This window comes from Phocoena sinus, chromosome 13, assembly GCF_008692025.1.
Source record: "Phocoena sinus isolate mPhoSin1 chromosome 13, mPhoSin1.pri, whole genome shotgun sequence".
NCBI lineage: Eukaryota > Metazoa > Chordata > Mammalia > Artiodactyla > Phocoenidae > Phocoena > Phocoena sinus.
The window spans coordinates 26,889,120-26,912,420 of NC_045775.1; the positions used below are offsets into that span (position 1 = coordinate 26,889,120).

The following is a 23,301-nucleotide window of genomic DNA, read 5'->3' on the forward strand; positions in this document are numbered from 1 at the left end:
TGAAATCATTACAGTGTAATTACAACGTATTCACAATGTATTACATTAAATTATTATGCTTAAATCATTATAATTTATTATAAATGTGTATTATTAAATTATTCCAATGCATTTACAATGAAATATAACTATTAATGTATCGTTTCTACATTAATACATTATACCACGCACTAATACTATGTTAATAACTACATTACATTTATACGTTAATAATACATGAATAATTAAACTAAACAGAAACATAATATATTGAATCAACTTACAATCTCCATCTACCCAAAGCAAAAGCACTGATAGAGAATCTAGGAAGTGCCAGGTGCTCTATCAGATGCCGGGACAAGCATAAAAGATAAATTGTATTTATCTTGTTTGCTAATGTCAGTAGGAAAGTAACTTCACTGGAGAAGAATGAGGAAATAGATGGAATTCTTTTCTCAGGAGACAGCCTTATTATCTGCGTGACTCCTAGGTGGAGAAGGCCTTTTCATTTGTGTCTAATTTTAACTTCTAAACTTTGGATTCTCCTTTTTTTCCCCCGACCTTAGGACCGAGTACCTCTAACGCTGCTCTTCAGGATGTAGCCATAATTAGGAGCTTTTTTTGGTTCCTAAATAGGGCGTGATTTTCCTAAGTCACATTTGGCAGAGAGGTAGAAGAGAAGAAGGTAAGAGAAAGGTTGCAGTGAAAGTGAATGTAGGGACACCTGAGAAAGAGAATTCTACAAGCTTGCTCCGTCCTTCTGGGGACGTGGGCGGGCGTGGGGAGGCAGAGCACGGGGGAACCAGGACTTGGGTCACTCTCTAAATTTTCCTGTGCAGCTTCCAGAAGGGGAAGAAGGAGGGGAGGGAGGCGGCGTGTGCAACTGACCTTTGCGTGTGGAGTGTGCTTTCCGAGTCGGTCTTTCATATCTTCGTGAGCGCCATTAGCTGTTGGATCCTGCAGATACTACTGCTGCTTTTCCTTATCACTAGTAAACGAGGAGCAGGTGGCAACGTTAGGCACTAACTGGTCTTTAGGCAAAAGGTCAAGAAGCCTGAGTTGAGTGGGGCCACTGATTGATTTCACAGATCAGCAAGAGAATTCAGGGACATACAGGTGAGTTGAGTTATCCCATTCCTCCTTTACCGTCACTATTGCTTCTATGTTTGCTCCTTTTCCCCTTATTCAAGGACTCACTCCACCTGATTTCCTTCCCTCAGGGTCCCCCCTCCCCACACATTCAACTCTCCACACGCCTGAGAGCAGATTCGTCCCTTAGTATTCTCTATCCACAGGGATTGGTTCCAAGACCCTTGCTGGTATGAAAATCCTCAGATGCTCAAGTCCCTTACATAAGATGGCATAGTGTTTGCGTTTAAACTACACATACTATACTTTAAATCACCATCTCAGATTATGCGTAATACCTAATTCAATGGAAGTGCTATGGAAATAGTTGCTAGTGCATGGCAAATTCAAGTTTTGCTTTTTGGGATCTTCCGAAAAAAAATTTTTTTGAACCCACGGATACAGAAGAACTGACCAACTGTAATCTGTCTTGGGGGTTGTTGTGACTTCGCTGAATTAACATTTGTTAAGGAGAGCCCCAGGTGTAGGATGGTGAGCAAAACAAAAGACCACAAGAGAAACTGAAATGGAGAGGTTTATCCTGGGGGAAGCGCTCAGCAGCCCTGGAGGGGGAGGTCAAGGCAGGCACAGGACATGGGGCACACGCTTATATTAGGGTAGAATCCGTGGGTGGAATGCTTTGGGGTTCCTGAGCTAAGGCTCAATTCAAACCAAAAGGAGCAGGGTTTTGGTGAGCTCCACAGGGCTCCTAACAAAGGGACACAGGGCTCTTGGAGGTAGGGGGGACTTTGATCACAAGGGTTCTTGGGGAAGTCATAGTAGGAAGTTAACTTACCTGTGACTCTTCTGGCCGTTTTCTAGGGCATGCCCTTGTATGAGGGGCGAGTGTCAGTTTAAGGCACCCAGAGGGCCACTTAGCCGAACAAAATGGATGCTGAGGCAGCAAAAAATATGGAGTAGCTTAGCTAAACGCTCGGCAGGCAAACTGCTTGGGATCTTAGCCAAGTTGCAATGAATGGAAATATATTCAAAGTAGCTATAGTGGTTATAAGAAAAAAAGTGTATCTCACAGAAGCACAAGAAATGAAGCTGAGACTGGCAGGGGCCTCCCTCCAGAAACCAGCTGATAAAGGGTCTGAGACCTGACTGGAGAACTTGATGGTTCCTTACCTCCACTCCTCCTGGGAGGTTCTGCTTCTCTCTCTCTCTCTCTCTCTCCATCTTTCCCTGCTTCACCATGACAGGGAGAAAGAGGATGTCCATTAGCTCCTGTTTGTCCTTTTTGTTCAAGCACTGATAGCTCTAAATTCCAAATTCTCTTGAGAAAGAATCTAATTATCCAGCTGACCTATACTTGCCTCAGGTGTCAATACCTTGTCTAGTCATTTATGGCCTTGGGAGTGGGGGGTCACTATACTAATCCTGCAGATGGGAGCAGTTTTCAGCAAAGAGGGGCTTGAGCTGGGACCTCCAAAGCTGTCTCTTACACACCTGGCATTCAGGTGTAATAGGGCGTCTTACTTTTTCTGACCTCTTTTTCTCAGGCCCTAACCAATGTGTCTCCTAACTTTCCCTGAAAAGTGCCATGTATTTTCTCTTCCTCCAGACTTTCCTGTACTGATCTGGCCAGCTAGAGTTATGCCACCCCACTCCTTTCTCTCAATTCAAAGCCTGCATATGCTTCCTGATGCAGCACAGATGTGCTCTCTTTGATAAAACCATCGCTAGTCTTCTGTGACATCACCTCTTCTGAAATACTATAACACACTGTCTAATTGTCTAATATATTTAATCACATGATGTTTGGTGGTATTTCTTTCATTTATTCAGCCATTATTTGCCTATATAGTTAATTTTCCAGGAGTTCCTTCTCTCATCGACCTAATTATGAATTCCTTGAGGTTTGAGCCATGTTTTGTGCTTTGAAAAACTCCCTCTGGAGTAGGTCAGTATTCATAGAAGCATTATTCACAATAGCCAAAGAGTGGAAACAACCCAAGTGTCCATCAACAGATGAATGGATAAACAAATAATGGTATATACATATGATGGACTATTCTTTAGCCATAGAAAGGAATGAAGTTCTGATATATTCTACAACATGGATGTGTCTTGTAAGTGAAATAATCCAGACACAAAAGGAGAAAAATTGTGTAATTCCACTTATGTTAAATAACTTGAATAGGCAAATCATAGAGATAGAAAGCAAGTTAGATGTTATTGAAGGCTGGAGGCAGGGATGAGTGGAGAATTCTTCATTAATGGTTATAGAATTTCTAATCTGGTGGTAAAAAACTTTTGGAAATAATGGTAATGGTTGCACAACGTTGTGAATGTAACATCCTTATGAATTGTAAACTTAAAAACGGTCAAAGTAGTAATTTTTTGTTATATATATCTTACCACAATTTAAAAATAATAATAATGTAATATACCCAAACCAATGAATTGTATGGTATGTGAATTATGTCCCAATAAAGCTATTTTTTAAAAATTCCCTCTGGGAACCAGATACTATGTATAATAAGTGTGTAAGTAATACTTTTATCATTTGTTATGAGTCATCACGACATTATAATTTGTAATGAGATTCGTTAAGACACAAATTTAAATGTGACAGATGAGGAGATATGTTTCCTCAGTTATATATACAAGGTATAACATGATTACTCTGCACTTGGTGCTAAGGTAGGTGTTGAGACACATGTCAAGTGCTGCCCAGGTATGATTTGAGATCCTAACTTCTGTCAATCGTTTTTATCTTTTGTGGAGTACCTGCTATAAAGTATTACACACCAATATACTAATTTTATGTTTGGTGAAAGAATGAATAAAAATATTAATAAGGTATACAGAATTTCTACTCATATATGTATTTTTTTCTGCCACCAACTTACCATCACTGGGGTTTCATTCTTTAGGACTGAGACATTGTTTTCCAAATATCTGCTCTTAAGACATAATATATTAAAAGAGAAGTTGATTTGTGAACTAGATTCCTGCTTCTCCATTCTCTGGCCATTAAATAAAGCTTTATGCTCTTTCAGTCTCAAAAAAAAGACATAATATAATATACTGTGTAGGTAAGATGGGACATTGTGCAGCCATGGGACAAATCATGTTTCAGAGGAGTATTTGATGACATTGGAATCTTTGAGAATATTTATTGACATTGGAAATATTTATGATAAATTAAAAAGGTAGACTGAAAATCTATATGCCCATTTTAAATTTTATAAAAGATAGGAAAGATATTTATTAGTTACCTATTTCTGTGTAACAAGTCATTCCCAAACTAAGTGCCTTTAAAGAGTGGGTTGCAATCAGGTGTCAGGTGGGGTTTCAGTCATCTGAAGACTTGATCTGAAGTAGGGACTTGAAGACCTACTTTTGAAGCACATCATGCCCATGGCTGGCAGGTCAGTGTTGGCTGTTGGCTGGGACCCCCAGTTCCTCTCCTCTTGGATTTCTCTGTAGGCTGCTTGAATATCTTCATGACATGGCATCTGACTTCCTTCCGAGTGAGAGATCCTTGACTAAGATGAAAGCTGGAATGCTTTTTATGACCTTGCCTTGAGAGTTACACACCACTGCTGCTCTTGTATTCCAGTAGTCGTGCAGGGCCAGCCCTGGGTCAGCCTTTAGTCAGCAAGGACAACACAGGGCATGTGAGGATCACTGGGGACCATTGGCAGGTGACCACAAATATACACTGAAATAAGAATTTTAAGAATGGTATGATTAGAGCTGATCTTATTTTTCTTTGTGCTTTTCTATACTTTTCATTTTTTTTTATGGTGAACATACATGATTTTTGGAATCACACACAGTTTATTTTTGTGTATGGTGTTAGGGAGTGTTCTAATTTCATTCTTTTACATGGAGCTGTCCAGTTTTCCCAGCACCTCTTATTGAAGATGCTGTCTTTTCTCCATTGTATATTCTTGCCTCCTTTACCAAAGATAAGGTGACCATATGTGCATGGGTTTATCTCTGGGCTTTCTATCCTGTTCCATTTATCTATAGTTCTGTTTTTGTGCCAGTACCATATTGTCTTGATTGCTGTCACTTTGTGGTATAGTCTGAAATCAGGGAGTCTGATTCCTCCCCCTTCATTTTTTTCCTGCAAGATTGCTTTGGCTATTCGGGGTCTTTTGTGTCTCCATACAAATTTTGAGATTTTTTGTTCTAGTTCTGTAAAAAATGCCATTGGTAATTTGGTAAGGATTGCATTGAATCTGTAGATTGCTTTGGGTATCCTTCAATTCATTTTAAGGCTTCAGAAAAATAGTTAAAAGAAGTTGAGTCAGGGAGCATTATCTGATCCTCTTATCTGTGTGTGTAAACACACACACATACACTCATATACACATACTCTTACACTCATACACACACATATCCTACACCTGTGGAACTGAATGGATTAAAAATGGATCCATCTTTTTTGTTTGTTATTTAATGATAGTCTTTACATTTTAATGGTGAATTCAGACAATCAACACTGTGGTTATTGAGGTATTTTTTATTTTCTATTTTCCATTCTTTTTCTCTCCTCTCCTGCTTTCTTTTGGATTTTTCAAGTTTTCTGTATTCCAATTTCTCCCCTCCAGTGTTTTGGGAGTTATGTAATCTATTTCTTTTCTTTTATTAGTTATACTTAAAAATTTTAAATACATATTTGATTTAGCAAAGCCTAATGTTAATATCTTCATATTAACATCTTCTGAATAACATAAAGAAATCTTCTTCTGAATAACATAAAGATCTTAGAAACCTTTGATTCCAATCTCAGGCTCCCATCTTTTATGTTCTTACAGTTGCAAATTTTAGCTCCACTTTTTATAAACAATTTTGTTGAGGTATAATTGACATATAATAAATGGCATATAATAAAAATATACAATTTGATGTCTTGACATATGTATACATCCATATGTATCACCACAATAAATATAGTAGTCAACCCCTTAAAAAAAATACTGATTGAGTTCACACACGAACATACCTGATTGCATGTAAACTTGTTTTACTTAAGGAGTTCTGTTGCTTCTGGACAGAAGTAACTATGATAATCACCATTCATCCAAGCCCACTAGGCATTCTGCTAAGTGCTTTACATTAATTATTTCTCATTTCTTTATTGTCTTTCATTTTTAATTATAAATGCACTGCCAGTTTATTATAAGTGAATGTACTCAATATCAAAATGAATAGTATAAAAGAGGAAAGACTTGCAATCCTCTTTTTTTTTTCTTCAGAGTAGATACATGTTTATTGCTTGTTGTCACTGCAGATATTTTCTATGCATTTGACAACATAAACGATTGTAATAAAAATGGGGCTAGATACATTGGGGGGTTGTTTTTTGGCTTAAAACAATAATCGTTTATGCTTACTGTTTTTTGCAGCTTGCTTTTTTCACTTATTACATCAAAGCCATCTTCCCATCCATCCTTCTCATGACTGCATGGTTTATTCAGCATTGATAATACATTGTGATTATTTTGATCAATCTCCCTTAATTTTAGGTTGTTTCCTTTTTATTGTTGTTATTACAAGTGTTGTATTGAACTTGTCTTATGTATATCCTTGTGCATTTATTGAATATTTTTAATAGGCTAAAAGTCTGAAATGCAACGCAATGCATTATTTCCAAACCATATAACCACCCTTTGAGTCAGATATTATCATTTCCCTTTTGCAGTTGAGGAATCTTACACAGATCTTCCTCTACTTACAAGGGGGTTATGTCCCAATATGTCCATCGTAAATTGAGAATATCGTTAAGTGGAAAATGGATTTAATACACCGAACCTACTGAATATCATCGCTTAGCCTAGCCTACCTTAACTATACTCAGAACACTTACATTAGCCTATAGTCAGGCAAGATTATCTAACACAAAGCCTATTTTATAACCAAATGTTGAGTATCCCACGTAATTGATTGAATACTGTACTGAAAGCGAAAACAGAATGATTGTAGGGGTTCAGAATGGTCGTTAAGTGTATGGGTTGTTTTCCCTTGTGATTGTGGGGCTGACTGGGAGGTGCAGCTTGCTCAGCATCACTACAGAGTATCGGAGTGCACACTGCTAGCCTGGGAACAGATCAGAATTCAGAATTCAAAGTACGGTTTCTACTGAATGCATATAGCTTTCACAGCACCATAAGGTCAAAAATTTGTAAGTCGAACCATGGTAAATCGGGGACCGTCTGTACTTAAAGGATTAAGTGACTTAGCTAGTGAGAGGCTGATGAGGGTATGAGAATCCTGATTTCCCAGTTCTCCAGTGTGCCAACATCCTCACCACTCACTGCTCAGCCTCTCCTACTAGTTTGGAAAATGGTTAAAAAAGGAAAAGTTTATTAATGTTGGAATTGTCAGGAAGATTACTGGGGATTTTCAGCTAATAGTAGTCCTATGGAATTAGAATGCGGGGGACATATTTCAAGCAATTTATAGTTTCACTTGGCCCTGAAGTTGAGGACACTAATATAAGAGTTGAGGGGCTATTTTTAGCAGGTTACTTTTAAGCATCCCTGGAGGGGTTGTGAAATAGCCTGTCTACCACAGGATGCTAGCAATTGCTTGCCTAATTTTTTGTTCTGAAGGAAAGGACACAGACCATCTAGGCCAGTAAGTTGGGTCCAAAACCGGACCCATGTTTATTTTACTTAATAAATGTGTTCTTGAATAATATGAGTTGAATTTTTGTTGGTCGAATGCCATTTTTAACGCACCAGGGGTACACATATTTCTTGTAATCCTGCAATGAGTGGCTTTCTAAAACAAAGAATGCTTTGGTAATGTGAACAATTTTCCCTTAATTTATGTTGAATATAACTTTTTTTTTTCCCCTTAAGGCAGGGAACCCTATGCTCAGTCGCTTGTGTCTTAGAGTGTGTTGGCTGGTATAGCCATATTAGTTAATGGTAATGTGGAATATATATGCTGTTAAATTACAGACTAATATAGTCCAAACTCTCACTCCAAAGTCCCAAAGCAAACGACATGGTGAAAGCATATAAATCAGAAGAGGTGGTTTGTGATAAACACCCCACGCCAGGAGGAGTGTAGTTGCAGACCTTGGGTGCTCCTATCCTTATGTTTGGATTGTGGGCCCCATTCCTGCCTCACTGAGATGGCACGTGGAAGAGGTGTCTCTTCAGTTACTACAGCCACAGTCCAGAAAATAAGATAGAAACAAGTGAGGGTGCGTGAGACCCCTTTTCACACTAGTACCATTGCATGCTTTGAAAGTATAGTCCAAAATTTCTAGTCCAACCTTAACATTTTTGTTCCTTCTATCAGTTCACATTTGCTCATACATTTTAAAAAATCAATCAGCAGTTGATTTTACAATTGGAATGGCCTTTAGAGTTCATGGAATTTTTGGTGTATGCGGATAATAAGGATTAGCCAGAGAGCAATAGACTCCAGCTTTTAACTTTGGCCAATTTTAGTCACTTTGGCTTAAGATGCTTTGTTTTTTTTTAAAAAAATATTATTCTACATGAAAAGCAGGCAAATATCTTCAATACAAGTGATTTAGTTAATATGCCTGGTAGGATAGGATTCTGAAAATGAATAATGAATAATCTTGATACTCTAAGTTGACATTTATCAGTCTTTTAAAGGCCATGACTCTTGCATTGCTTTTAGTTTAGTCTTGGGAAAATAACTGAGAATGCATAGTAAAATGAATAACTTTGCAATCCCAATAATCCCAGTTTTGGAGATCTATACTCTGGAAATAAAAGCACCAGAAACTAAGATATATGTGCTAGAATGTTTAGTGTAACACTGCTTACAGAGGCAAAACACTGGGAGCATCTTTAGTGTTCAGCAATAAGGTGAATTAACTATAATATAACTACACTGTGAAGGAGTATGAAACTATTAAAAAGAATAAATTAAATCTGTATTATTGATCTTGGAGCCAATATATATAATCATGATATACTGTTATGGGGGAAAATCAAATTACAGATTAATTTTTTAATGGAAAAATAGAACCCTACATGTGTATGTATGTATGTATGAGATACATTTCTCATAGGTGTGTGCTATCTCAGTGAGAAAGAGGGGTTCCATAATAATATATTTTCTTTATGTGTATCTCTGTATTGTTTGACTTGCTACAATGAGCATTATTGCTTTTTAAGTTTAAATATCTTATAAATTAAAAAACACACAAGCATACTGTTTTTCTTATTTTGTAAAGGGAAACAAGACCATTCTTCCAAGTGATAATGTAGTTTTTCTGACCACTAAAATATATATTTAAAAAGAATTTATAGGCATTCAAATACCTATTGAAGCCTCACCATTTAGGTTACTTTTCAGCTGTTTTAGCCCATGCTCTCCTGCATTGATCTCTCACTACCATGTGTTTATTTCCACCAGCCAAGAAGCTTTGGCTGACCTTCTTACTTCCTATGGTTGTATTAAGGAAACAGCACCCACCTCTCAGCTCTGACCCCTCCCCTGCGCTTGCCTTTCAATTTGAGAGTTTTACCACAACATAAATGGATCTACTGCCTTTCACTGATAAGAATGGCAATCACCAAGAAAAACCCTGAGAACAAACACTCCTTGTTTAATTAAAACATGAAGGAAAACTAGAAATGTCCCTACCACTTTTTTATGTGCTTCTAAAAGGGCTTTCTTAGTTTATTCCCTGTGATCTGCAAATAAGAAAACCCTGTAGCAAAATATTAGCTCCTCATTCCTCGGCAGGTTCCCACTCTGATTGTGGTTGCCTTTGTGTTTTACCAGGAAGTCATAAAAAAGAATATCTTATCCAAAGGCTTTCTACACACAAAGAGTATAAGTAAGCCTGAGATGCAGCCAAAAATTTCAGCAAATAAAGTGCAAGTAAACCATGGCGATATTTAACCAAGTGTATGATAAAGACAATGATACCTTAGGAAAAGATATGGAAATGAGGTTAGAAGCTCAGGCCTCACAGATTTATTACCTACAGGTGGTGATGGTTGGATTAAAACTTGAGCAAGTAGTTTGGCACTAAAGGCTGGAAAACAGTGTGGAGAAAAGGGAACCCTCTTGCACTGGTGGTGGGAATGTAAATTGATACAGCCACTACGGAGAACAGTATGGAGGTTCCTTAAAAAACTACAAATAGAACTACCATACGACCTAGCAATCCCACTACTGGGCATATACCCTGAGAAAACCATAATTCAAAAAGAGTCATGGGGCTTCCCTGGTGGCGCAGTGGTGAGAGTCCGCCTGCCGATGCAGGCGACACGGGTTCGTGCCCCGATCCGGGGGGATCCCACATGCCACGGAGCGGCTGGGTCCGTGAGCCATGGCCACTGAGCCTGCGCGTCCAGAGCCTGTGCTCCGCAACGGGAGAGGCCACAACAGTGAGAGGCCCGCGTACCGCAAAAAAAAAAAAAAAAAAAAAAAAAAGATGTTAAAAAAAAAAAAAGACTGGAAAACAGGACTTGTAGTCAGCTGACTGGGTTTGGATAATACGGTAAATTGAAAAGCAAAAGTGATTAAGTAGAACATTGACATTGTTTAGAACTATGCACAATTTTGAACAATTGGATTTGGTATCAAAATATTGTGGCTATTTATAAGTATAACCATGGTGTAAACATAAATTCATTCATTCAGAAAGTGTCCACTGAGCATCATCCTGCAGTTCAGGCCAGTGGGCTGTGGTGTGAACCCAGGACAGCTTAGCTGACTCAGAAGGAGGCCAGTGTCTAACAGGAGCAAAACAGCAATGAGAGGATGGGGAGAAGTGAGGCCGAGGGGGCCTATAGTTTGCATATGAGAATAAGAGGGTTCGGAGTTTCTCACTACTCTTTTCCTATGATTCCTAGGAAGATCAAATTGTGCCCCACCTCTTGCACTTAGCTATCACACATTTCAAGAAAAAAAATAAATTTAAATATTTTCTTTGCCTCATTTATCACTGAATCAGATTTGTATTTTATGCTTTGAAATAGCAATGATGCTGACCCTTAAATAGAAAGGAAACCATAATTCTGAAAACTCCCCTCCTATTATTTTCTACACACTAAATGATTCTCAGAAAAATGCACAGAGGTGGCCTCAGGGATTTTATTTTTATTTATTTATTTATTACTCTAAGCAGCCTTTTTCAAGAAAACTAAAATAATTGTGGAAACAGCAGTGGCATTTTAGAAGATTTAGATTTAGTTTAACTTTACCACAAGTCTGTGGTTTCTAGGGGTGAGATCTTCAAAGACTGATGAAATTTGCTGTCAAGTCAGGGTTTTGAAATAAAACTATTGGGGGAAAAGTTATTATGTAAGTAATTATGCTAAGTAAGGTGTTTTATGCCGTGAACGCTTAATTCTCCTTCCTGGGTTATTGAATACAGCTTCAGCTAGAAATCTAGCGTAGTCTAAGAAGCTATGCTAAGAAGTCTAAGAAGCTTACATGGAAGGAAAAATGTTGCCATAAAGATAAATTAAAATGAACTAGATTGAATAAATGCAACTATACTAATATGTAATGTGTTTTTAAAAAGTAAATGAAATTTTATAAAAAGGAAGAAGAGAAGAGATAGGCAGGAAAAAGAAAGAGACTGAAAGTGGAAGCCTATTTTTAATCTGGACTGATTTGTCCAGAAATTTGCGAGTTTCTTCAGGGATGGTGCATAAAAGGGGGGCGTAGAGGATGGGGTGTGAAGGCATCTTCTGCTGAGGCATCCTCTGGTGAAGACTGTCCTCCTTATTCATTCTCCTCTTTATTTTTCTACAGCCCGTCTCCAATTTATGAAAGGCTTCGGTTCCAAAGGTTCACTTGTGGATCAGTTATTTGGAACTCAAGATGTTTTTAACCCATAGAAGCAGTATCCACAGAAGCAATGTTATAAATGCCACTCAGTCTACCAGGCCACCTCACGACCACTTAACCAATATCACTGGCTGAAACAGCGCACATTTGCAATGGATAATAGCAGCAAACTACTGTGGTGATGCCAGTAGTTAGCCCCCAAAGGGCAATACAATTGACTTGGCTGTTGTGCTTGAGGATAAGCAGGTTTAACTAGAAAAGGACAAGCAAGTCTATGAAAACTTCTATGACTACTAAATCATTTTGTGGGGTAAATGTGCAGGGTTTGGAGTCAGACAGGCAGTCACATCCAAATGTCTCCTTTGCTGCTTACTAGCTGTGGGCAGGCTAGTTAATCTCATTAAAGGTCATCTGGGGATAATAACAGCATCTCCATAGAGCATTGCTGTGAGAATTAAAGGAGCATTTTGCAAAGATGTTAGCTTGTTATATACTATTAACAATATATTAATATAGTATAATATCGGTTTCGCCAAAAAGTTTGTGCGGGTTTTTCTGTACAATGAAAAACCTGAATGAACTTTTTGGCCAACCCAGTACTGATAGATACTGATTGTTATGATATATAATTATCATTATTCCTTATATATGGCTTTCTACATGTTCCACTTTTCTCCCAGAGACATTATAAGCCTTGAGAGCAGAAATTTTTGTCACGTACTTTGGTGAATCCTTAAATGCAATGCACATTAAACACAAGACACTGTATTTTCTCATTTATTGACAATGATTTGCTTTGTTCAAGGGCTTTGGAGATTAAAAGCTCTACTCTGATTCTTTCACAATTTTTTTCTTTCTATTTGTTACAGGCATGTAGCCAGCACAGCTCTTATAATTGACGGTGATTCGGTATTTATTTTGTCTCGCACATGGTTCAAGGGGTAGAAAAAGGGAAGAACAAGAGGGGTAGAGAAAATTCCCCATGATTCTTAGACAAATGTTGGACAAAAAAGAGAAAGGACCCCAAAAGTATATGTATCTGAGAAAGAAATGATCAGGTAGAATTTACTGAATTCAAAAAATAAGAGAGTAATGTTGCCTACAATGTCCCCTGAAAAGAAGGTGGGAGTGGGGATGCAGCATGGAATTAGTACCTCAAGTTGACCAGCAGGTGGTGTGTCACCAACTTGGAGCAGCTTGTTTGGAGTTTGGCACAAAGTAGATGGCTGGCTGGGCAGCTTCAGGAGGGGGCAGCTGGCAGGGTTTGGTTCATGCTACCTAATCATGCGTGCATGGGATGGATACCATTTGAGAATTTCTGCTTATGGGAATGCCTCTGATAGGCACAAAGGCCCATCAGGACGTCTCTGAGAAACTGAATCCAAGGTGTTCAAGCCAGACCACGTTTCCCTCTTCTTCCTGCATCCTTTAAACTTGGTAGTTCCATCACTTCAGTGATTTGCAATATTTATTGTATCCAGGACCAGCAGTTTAGAGAATAGAGACTTAGTTGAGAGGAAGTGCCTGGCTTTGTTAATGAATGGTGAGGCTTTCCTGCTCTTGGTCCTTTTTTCTTGATCATATTTCTTGTCAATGGCTTTCTCTTTGCGTAGATGATTAAAGTACTTAAGTAGAGTTATAGGTCTATATCTTTTTTCTTTTTTCTTTTTTTTTTTTTGTGGTACGCGGGCCTCTCACTGCTGTGGTCTCTCCCGTTGTGGAGCACAGGCTCCGGACGCGCAGGCTCAGCGGCCATGGCTCACGGGCCCAGCTGCTCCGTGGCATGTGGGATCTTCTCGGACCGGGGCATGAACCCGTGTCCCCTGCATCGGCAGGCGGACTCCCAATCACTGCACCACCAGGGAAGCCCTATATCTTTTTTCTTATATAAAAAAGATCTTATTTGAAAATGAACAACTGATACACATTTGTCATGGAAACAGTAGAAAAAAAGCGGATAAGCATAAAGAAGGGGGGAAAATTGCATGTGACCCCAACTCCCAAAGATAACCACTATTAAAAACTTGATATCTAAAGTTTCAGACTTCTACATGTTCACATCTTTTCTTAGAAAAATGAAATCATACGGAATAAATTGTTTTGTAACTTGTGTTTTTCACTTAATCTATGCCAAATATTTTTCCACGTTAATATATTTCAACATTATTTTATAATGATTCCATAGTGCTACCCCTTATGAATGTGTTATGATTTATTCTACTACTTCTGGCACATAGATTGTTTCAAATTTTTCACTAGTATAAACAATGCTGTGAGAAACACCATTATATATGAAAATCCATGTTATATTTTTGGGATATATGTCTAGAACAGGAACTGAAGAATTAAATATTATACATATTTTTTAAAGTTTTGCTACATATTACAAAATTATCTTCCTCAAATGTTGTAACAATTTATACTCTTGCCAGCAGACTATGTTGGTGCCATTTTCCAGACCTCCTGCCAACATTGGGAAGTATCAGTTTTCCATCTTTGTCAAGCTTATAGGTAATAAATGGTATCCTATTATTGTCTAATTTGTACTCATTTTTAGGAAACAGTATTTTCCAGATGTATATTGGTCATTTATATTTCTTCCCTTGTGAACTATTTATAATATCCTTTGCCTAGTTGTTAATTACAAATGCTATTCATATGTTAAGGCTCTTAAACCTTTAACATAAAGGTTTCATTTTTTAATCTCATTTTGTCATTTAATTTTGGCTATGGTGGGATTATTTCTGACATACACAAATTTTACATTTTATTCATTTAAATAGTAATTTTTTCTTTATGGTTTCTGCTTTTATGATCATAGAATAATTTTCATGATAAAAATATTTAATCATGATGAAAATGATTTTAAGGTTACACATTTTCTTCAAGTTTGTGGTTTTATTCTCACATTTTACTCTTCGGTTCACTAGGCGTTTACTTTGTGTATGATGTGAGGTAATAATGGATCTTTATGTTTCCTAATAATTAACTATTCAACAAGTTACTGAATAATTTTTCCCCACTGGGTTTAAATACTATATTTAACAAATAAACATTTTATTCTAGTACTTGTATGTATATTTCTGGGCTTTCTGTTCTGTTCTATTGCTCTGCCTCTTTTGGCATCAGTATCAAACTTTTAATTCTTGATTTTTTTAGCCTATTTAATACCTAGGACCACTCCCCTGTTGTTTTCTAAAAATTTCTTTACCATTCTGTTTTTTATTCTTTCAGATAAACTTCAGGATTTCTTTTTTAAGCAGTTCAAAAAATCTCTTTGGGATTTTAACCAAAAATTAATTATGTTTATAAATTAAATAGGGGAGAATTGACATCTTGGCAATGTTGAGTCTTCCGGTCCCAGAAAATTGTATAACTCTCCATTTATTGAAATATTTTCTATTTTCTCAATAGAGTTTTATAAAATTTTTTAATATGTTATTCACTTTTTTTTGTCATTCCTAGAAATTTTGTTGTTGTTACTATTATGAATGAGGTTTTTTTTTTCCCCCATTATGTTTCCTATGAGGTTTTGGCTGTTATGTGGAAAATTCTATTAATTTCATGTATTTATTTTTTAACTGTTCACCCCACTGATATTTCCAATTATTTAAAAAGTTGATTCTGTTGAGTAAATGATTATAACACGTACAAGCTGGGTAATTTTGTCTCCTGCTCTCTCATGATTCTTTTTTAGCTTCTTTTTCTTATCTGGTCCAGAATAGTATGCTAAATGATGGTAGTGACAATGAGCATCCTTTTCTTGTTTGTTTCTGATCTTAATGTTAATACTTCTAGCATTACACCTTTAGGTATGATGCCTGTGTTTGGTTTGAGATACACAATCTTTACCATGCTAAGAAAAATTCTCCTATTTTATTTTTTAAAAATTGATATTTAATTTTATCAAAAGACTTGTTAAGATTACCTATTGTGCTAAACTGAAAGCTTTTTTCCATTGATATATTTATGTTACTATGCTAGTGCATTCTTTAATACTGAGGTTTTTTTTCATCTCAAGGGTAAACTATGTTTATACAGGAGGTTAGTCTGTGGTTTCCTTTATTATGTTTTATCAGTTTGTTTGTTTAAGTCAAGGGTATTATGTTAGCTGTCTGTTAGTTTTGTCCACTTGAACATTTTATATAGCCTGGGAATTATCTGTGGCTTCAAGCCCCAAGAGAACTTGATTGTGTAAGTAATTTGGACCAAAAAGTTTTCTTGGAAACAAGTTCTCAATAACTTTTGCTTTTTTCCATGATTATTGAGCTATTGTTTTTCAGGTTCTTTTTGAGTCAGTTTGCCTCTAATTAACTGTTTTGGCTTTGTGCACACTTTTTGGTATGTGGTGTTCTCATTATTGAAATCTTCTAAGCATTCTATAGATGTTTTCTTCTTCTTTACCAGTCAATGATTTTTTTAAAGAAGAGTTATAAAAATTTTCCAAGAGCTTGGCTCCTTTCTAACTTACACTTTTGTAATTGTTTTATAGTTTTACTATAGCATGGTCATAGAATGTGGACAAAATAATTTCTTTTGGGGGGAAATTGCTTAGGATGGTTTGATGACCTAATATAAAATGTTTTTGCACACTCTAAAAATTATCTTTTCTTAAAGGAGTAGGCAGAAAATCCTCCTCTTTAATCATTCATTTATTCATTCAGCATGGTTTCCGCCACGTGTCTCCTATATGTCAGGCATTGTATTAGGCGTTGCAGGCTATAAAATGAGTAAGTCATACGCTTTCTCTAAGGTAGTCAACATTTAGATGCAACATAGATACATGAAGACCTAATTATAATACAGAGTAAGAAATGCAACAGCAGCAGAAAATACAAGAGAAAAATTCAAGCCCAGTCATAGGTTCTGGGAATATGAAGGTACCAAAGACACCACCATGGCCCCTGAGAGGCTTTCATTCTAAAAGTGTAAAAATAAATAAATAAACTGAAGGCAGAGACAGGCTTTTGGAGGCAAGGCGACTAATTAGGAAACCACTATAGTCATTCAGTAATAAATTAAGACATATGAGAGATGTAAGAAAACACGAAGAAAAGTGGAGATTTTCACACTTAAGGGGCAAGTAGAAGAAAAGTCCATATAGGAGGCTGAAGGAGGTAGGAGTAACATTTTACGGTTGTCTCAGGAGAACATTTGAAACAGTTGGGTCAAATGCAGCTGAGAAGTCGAGTAAAATAAAAGCAGAGCCAATAGCCTTGGTGTTTGGTGACTTGGGGAAGGCAGTTTCACTGAAATGGATGGCAGGAGCCAGACTGTAAGCAGGTTGAGACTTAACTGGGATGCGAGATGATGGAGACATGGAGTATTTCCCCAGAAGCTTAGTTGTGAAGGGAATGAGTGGGTTAGGGCAGGAATTAAAGAAGCAAAGGATCCTTTTTTTAAGAAATAGAAAACCGTGAGCATATTTAGATAATTAGGAGGGTGAGCAGACAAGGAATGAAGGCACGGCTGTTGGCAAAAACATCCTAAACATTTAGGAGTTGCAAAATTAGACACAAACCCAGGGGGTGGATGGCCTCTGATCGGAGGAGGGCGACTTTTTTTGAGTTGAAGGAAATGATTGGTACCTGTAGATAGTATGGGCAGGGAGGTGGGATCTCCCCATTTCTTCATGAGGCTGGAAGGTGTCATTGTAGAACCTTCTATTACATTCCTGGACCCGGGAAGTTCCCAGGTCTTGGTCTGCAGTTGACAGTTTGCTTCCTAGGTATGATTCAGGATCCATCCCTTCCTCTCTGCCAAAAGGAGAAAGGCATTTCTGTGTTTACGTTTCCTGAGTTTGTTTTATTTTTCTATTGGTTATTGAAGGGTTTCTCTCTTTTGCTAAGGATGTGGTATGCAATAGATCCTCAGAACAATTAACAAGTCAATTGCAAATAAAGTAACTGATGGATGTCATAAGGTCACAAAAGTTTCTGTAGTTACAAAGTAAAAATAAATCAAAGTAATATTTTAAATCTTCAATAGGCCTCCTTTTCTGTTTCTGATTAATGATTGTCATATCAACATACAAGGAAAAAATGTCTATGAAGCTGACATGTATTTTAGCACATTGTATGTTGATGTCTTATTTCTATTACTAACTTTGAACCCTTAAAAAGGGATACATTTTGAAGCTTGTAAAAAATTTTTCATTTGTACTTTGGGCTCTCACATGTTGTTAACAAGTGAATCCCCTGAAAGACTGGTAAGACTGAGGGGTTTTTAGTCCTTTGCTGTTATTCTAGAAAAAGAGTCTATCTTCAGTACGGAGGGAAACTTCTGGTTTGATTAACACTGTAAATAATTATGAGACAAAATCCAGATATGAAAAATTGCCCACACAGGCTCTTCTATTGAGTAAGATCTCACTTATTAAAAATCAAAGTTGAAAGTTTAACAGGCTCGTTATGGTTCAGAAATCCCCTGGGACATTTTAACTTTTTAAAATCTTTTTTGGATGTTCAGTTTGCCCAAAGGGCTTACTCTCTCTGTCATATCTCCACTCTACCCTGCTTGGGCACTGATTTGGGGAAGTGTCACTCTTACTACACTAAGAGGTCAGATACCCGAGGTTAGATACCACCCAAAGTCAGATAGTTTAAGGGCTTTCTTTGGAGAGAGGGACGATTAGGAAGTGGAGGGTGGAGGGGTTGGGAAAAGCAGCCCAGGTGAGAAGCATGAATTCAACAAAGCATTCAGGATGGTTTGCCACTTTTGTGAGCAACACAGGAAACAGCAGGCTGGTCCCATTTCCTAGCATACCAAAGGGGGCAGCAGCACATCTGTAAAGTGCTTTGTAAATTTCTATAATTTCTGTTTCCACTCTCATTCCCTGGCTGGTAATTTCAACAGTGCCCCCAAATGTTGACACAATCCAACAGGTAACTATGCGGAAGTTTGGTCTTCAGCTGCCTGAAATCAGTTCCATTAGCTCTTTAGATAAAGCTGCGTTTTTGATATTCCTCATTAACCCCACACACATCTGGCCCTCAGCATCACTGGGCACAGCAGCCCTGTCCTTTGAAACTAAACCTAAGCATCCTTAGGCTGCTAGTCTGCCCTCCTCAGAAGAGTCCACTTAGTCTGTGGCTCTTCCAACAAACTGGAGGCTGGGATGCTGAGAAAACGAAACCAAGATGGAGCAAAGTAAGTGGCAGATTGATGTAGTCTAGGGGCACCTGGAAAGAAGAGCTGCTGCCACCTGCTGTACTGCCTGGGGTTCCTTCTTCCTGCTGTTCACGTGTCCCAATGAAAACCTGAGGGAGATAAGAGAGCAGACGGACTGCCAGCCCATCCCTCCCAACGCCCTCCCCAATACAAACACATCAACTTTCCACTTGCAGTGACCTGCTCTCCAGGGTGACCTAACAGCTGTTTGGGTTTTGTCACTAAAAGAAAACAAATTATGGAATGTACTGCTTTACAGGCTAATGAAAGGGCTGAGCCAGCACAAGGATTACGAGAAGGTTTGTGAATTAGGAGAATAATGATCTTCAGTTTCTGACCTCCTGGCATGCAGCGGCATTTATCAGGAGGTGCATGTGACTGGTTAAGACACAGCCCCAGCATGAAGGAAACAGCTGCTCGCAGAGTGCTCTGGCACTTGGCAGCTGAACAGGCAGGGTGCTGATGTGAGGAATACCGCGCCCAACCGCCCCAGTAAGTAACTGGAGAACTTTCTTCTGTGTGCGTGTGCGTGTGCGTGCGTGTGTGTGTGTGTGTGTGTGCGTGCGTGTGCACACGTGTTTTGCAAGCCACTGACAATTTTTAATTTTTATTTCCTTCTGGCACTAAAGGAGGTATTTTATTTGTTCCTGTTCCTAATAACCATTTGTCTTTTTACTGATTTTTTTTTTTTTTAGAAACTGTTCTTTTCAGCAATGTTGTTTTCTAACTTTCAGGATTAGTGAGGCGTATTGCTTGATTCCTATCTAGGAAACAGCGAGTTTATTTCCTGGTATTCGGAATTTTTATGGTCCACGGTGTTTAGGTTCAAAGCCAAGATTCAGGTTACGAAGTAGAGACTATGAAGCGAGTTGATGACTAGATTTGATTTTAGTCAGTTTTATCACTGAAACTTTTTTTTTTTAACCATTGAAAATGTTGTTTGAGAAATAGCTTGTGAATCAATTGTATGTCTGACTGGACCATTCCTAGTCAATTTTGAAGACTGTCTCATTTAACTATGTGTAAAAATCTGCAATACAGAAAGCTGACAAAATATTTAGATTAGCAATTATATTTAGAGTTTATGCTTTCTAATTCTTTGAAAGATATACTTTATAATTCTTTTCTTCTCATCTTCTTTACTTTACAGCTTTTCTAACTCACTTTCATCATTTTACAGCTAAAATTTTTAGTTGTCCCTGGTCTTCCTTCTTTTAGATATGGGAAAGTTCATGTTTTTATAATGTGCAGGGTCTTTCTTCCTTGTTTATGACCTGGATCATAAAAGTGTTGTCTGAAGCCAATTATCAACTCTAGGGTGTGTGTGTTGGGGGCTGTCCTGGCATCCAAAACTGAGAGGACTTGTTCTTTCTTTGGTTCATTCGGCAGTCATGGAGCTTTCTCTTGGGAAAGCAGCGAAGCAGGCACAACCCTGGAACAAAGCTGTTGTTCACAGGCTTTTGTCTTTCCATGGTTGTCACCAGACAGAATGTTTAAGAAGAAAGGAAAAGGGGAAAGGGAGAGGGCAGAGCCCTGCATCAATGATGTGAATCTCTGAAAGCGACAGGCCTCTGAATCAGACCAGTGGGGGCAGGTAACCAAACAAGTTCGTTTTTCCGGATTGCCTGGACATCAAAGAGGGGGGCAGAGAGTGGTGTTTTGATTTAAATTCTGACCAAGCAGTTATTTTGCTTGTGAGAAACCCAGGGCACCCTGAAGTGTGCTTGTTTCCCCAAGTGACTGACAGATGGTCACACAGGCTCAAGCTGTACAGTTTGCTTGCAATTTCTGCCTGCAACATGGAGGGAGCACTGCTCTCCCTGCACCCCTGCCACCTCTCCTCATATATGGAGGATGGATTGAAAATGACATGCTGGTTCTATCCAAGTTTCCCTCAGCATGGTTGGTCTTGAGTTGCCACATCAGCCAAAGATCTGGGATGGAAGCAGATTCAGATGCCTGGCTAGTCTGGCATTGGGAGGTTTTTCTCCTTCTTTCCCTTAAAATGTAGGATTCACAAAACCTAGAATGTCCAATGAGAAAATAATATTTGCAACTCTTGTTCCTCTTTATGCCAGTTGGGTGAGGTCCTTGGGTCAGCCTGTGGCCACGTGGCCAGTGAGTTCCCTGTCTGACTGCAGGGCACCGGCTGCCCAAGGGGCCATTCTTTAGGGAGTTTGCTTCTGGTATAGTTAGTTTCCCTTTTTCTGAAGGCTGATAGTGGAAAAGAACTCTCAGGTGAAATTTTGTCTCCAGAATCATAGAGTCACACACCATAAAACTGAGAGGGTCTTAATGGCAATCTGAGTATCCTTTGAATTATAAAGAGTGTTGCATTTTTGAAAGCCCACAGATTATTTTGAAAAACCCAATGATATCTTGACTTTCAAAATGTTAATATCAGAATAACAGAGATAATTATTTTACATGCAGATAGTATGTCCCTAGAACCAAAGCTTTTAATTCTAGGATAGGAATTATAGAACATGCAACTTAATACCTTCATTTCAAAGATGAGGAAGTTGTAGAACATTTTTCTGGGTCCCAGTGCTAGTGAGTGGTAGAGCTTGAAAAGAGCTCAAGGCTTCTGCTACTACTACCATCATAATATTAACACTAATAGTTATAACTTACACTTATTGTACACTTTGCCAAATGATGTGCTGTACAAGTGTTATTTATGTTCATATAATCCTCACAGCAAGTCTATGTGCTTTATATAATTATTACAGTTTTATAGCTAGAGAAACTGAAGTTCAGAGACTGTAGCCACTCAGCTATACATGACACAGGCAGAAGTGACACCGAGATCAGACTCCAGAATCTGCACACATTAAACAAATAAAAGTGGAGCTCATATGCTAATCTCACACATTGAAGCTTAAAAGCTCATGAAATGCAAATGAGACTATTTCAGCACAATACAATTAGACACACAATGTGTGTTACGGCCCTTTAGAACTCTCCATGGCGGGAAGGGTGAGGTTTCCCCTTGGGACAGTCCAAGCCCAGGCTATGTAGCAGCACTGACCGGCAGCGTGTTTTTCTCCGTGAGAGTAGTTCACTGATGGCCCTCACATTGGTCAGAACAGCAATTGAGAGCTTTTTTATTTCCCAAGAATGCACTGCTCTCGCTGCCCCTGCTGGCCTTTGCCTCGTTTTTTCCTGTCACTCCTTTCCTTTGGAGGACAGCCACTCCACCCATGCCCCACCCCAAACAGCTGGCTTAGTGGCGATAACACTAGTGTCAGTCCTGTTCATTGTGTGACTCAACCTGGAAGGTTGGTTGTCCAAAGAGGTTGTTGTTGTTTAGGACTTAGAAGCAATGCAATCCTTCCCTCTCTTTGCTCCGTTTGTTCCCGGCTGTGAGAGAGGGTCGCTGGCCAGGGGACTGGGGGTGGGGGGCGGGGGGCGGGGGAGAGGAGAGGTGTGCTTTTTCTCTGCTGACTGGGAGGCTACCTGCACCTGCATTTGTCTGGGTGCACACTCCTCCCCCCACCTGCCCCATAGCTGAAGACTGACCTTCTCACTTGTGGGCCATGAACCTGTGGCTTGCCTGGGTCATCAACCAGAGACAGAGCCCTGAGAAAAACCTACTTCTCAAACTCTTCTAAAAATTTAATTTAACTCTCTGTATTCTTCCATGTGGTTAAATGTCAAAATGAGGGCTGGCGATGAGAAAGAGCACTGAGTAAGTAGCAGAAGGGTCTTTTGGTCAATCAGGAGGAAAGTTTAGTAAGCAGAGCATTCAGGCATGTCTTTGAGAAAGTCTTCAATGTTTTTTCAAGGCTGTTATAACAAGATTACACATTTTGAAGACCAAGCTCTTTGTAAAAAGAAGAGGGAATTTTTCATCTACTTCTCACCTGCCTGTTGCTTCTAAACCTAAGCCCAATTCAAGAGCAGCCAGCAATACAGTCTGCTAACCCAGAGCCACTGGAAATTACCTCCAATTCTTAGCAATTTGTGTGCTGTGGTGGGTGTTAATATGGGGACTCGTGAGATGGATTTAGAATCGCAGCAGAATCCACAAGTCATACTCCAGACCTGGTTTGAAGCAAAATAAAGTGATTATTTTCGTGGGATCTTTTATAAGGAAACAAATTTTGTGATGCAGTGCTTGTTTTATTTATTTATTTATTTATTGCCAGCTTGTGTTCCAAAGAACCTGTTCCCAAAGAGTTAACTTCCTTGGGTCCCACTTTCTCTTTGTATTGGTTGCTCAGGCGCCCCCCCTGGAGTTGCTTAGCTGTTTGTGTG

At 38.6% G+C, this 23,301-nt stretch overlaps 1 protein-coding gene across 3 annotated transcripts in view; it reads left to right on the forward strand.

Annotated features, from left to right (window-relative positions):
• The window catches only part of RASGRP3 (RAS guanyl releasing protein 3), a 102,871-nt gene that overhangs the window by 8,656 nt on the left and 70,914 nt on the right, over positions 1 to 23,301 (forward strand). For 2 of the 3 annotated variants that reach the window (XM_032653557.1, XM_032653555.1), the window contains exon 1: positions 19,418 to 19,533. The exons of the other annotated variant lie outside the window; for it this stretch is intronic. The gene's annotated coding sequence lies outside the window, so the exon portion shown is untranslated. Of the gene's footprint in view, positions 1 to 19,417; positions 19,534 to 23,301 lie in introns of those variants that run through there. 3 annotated transcript variants of the gene reach the window in all.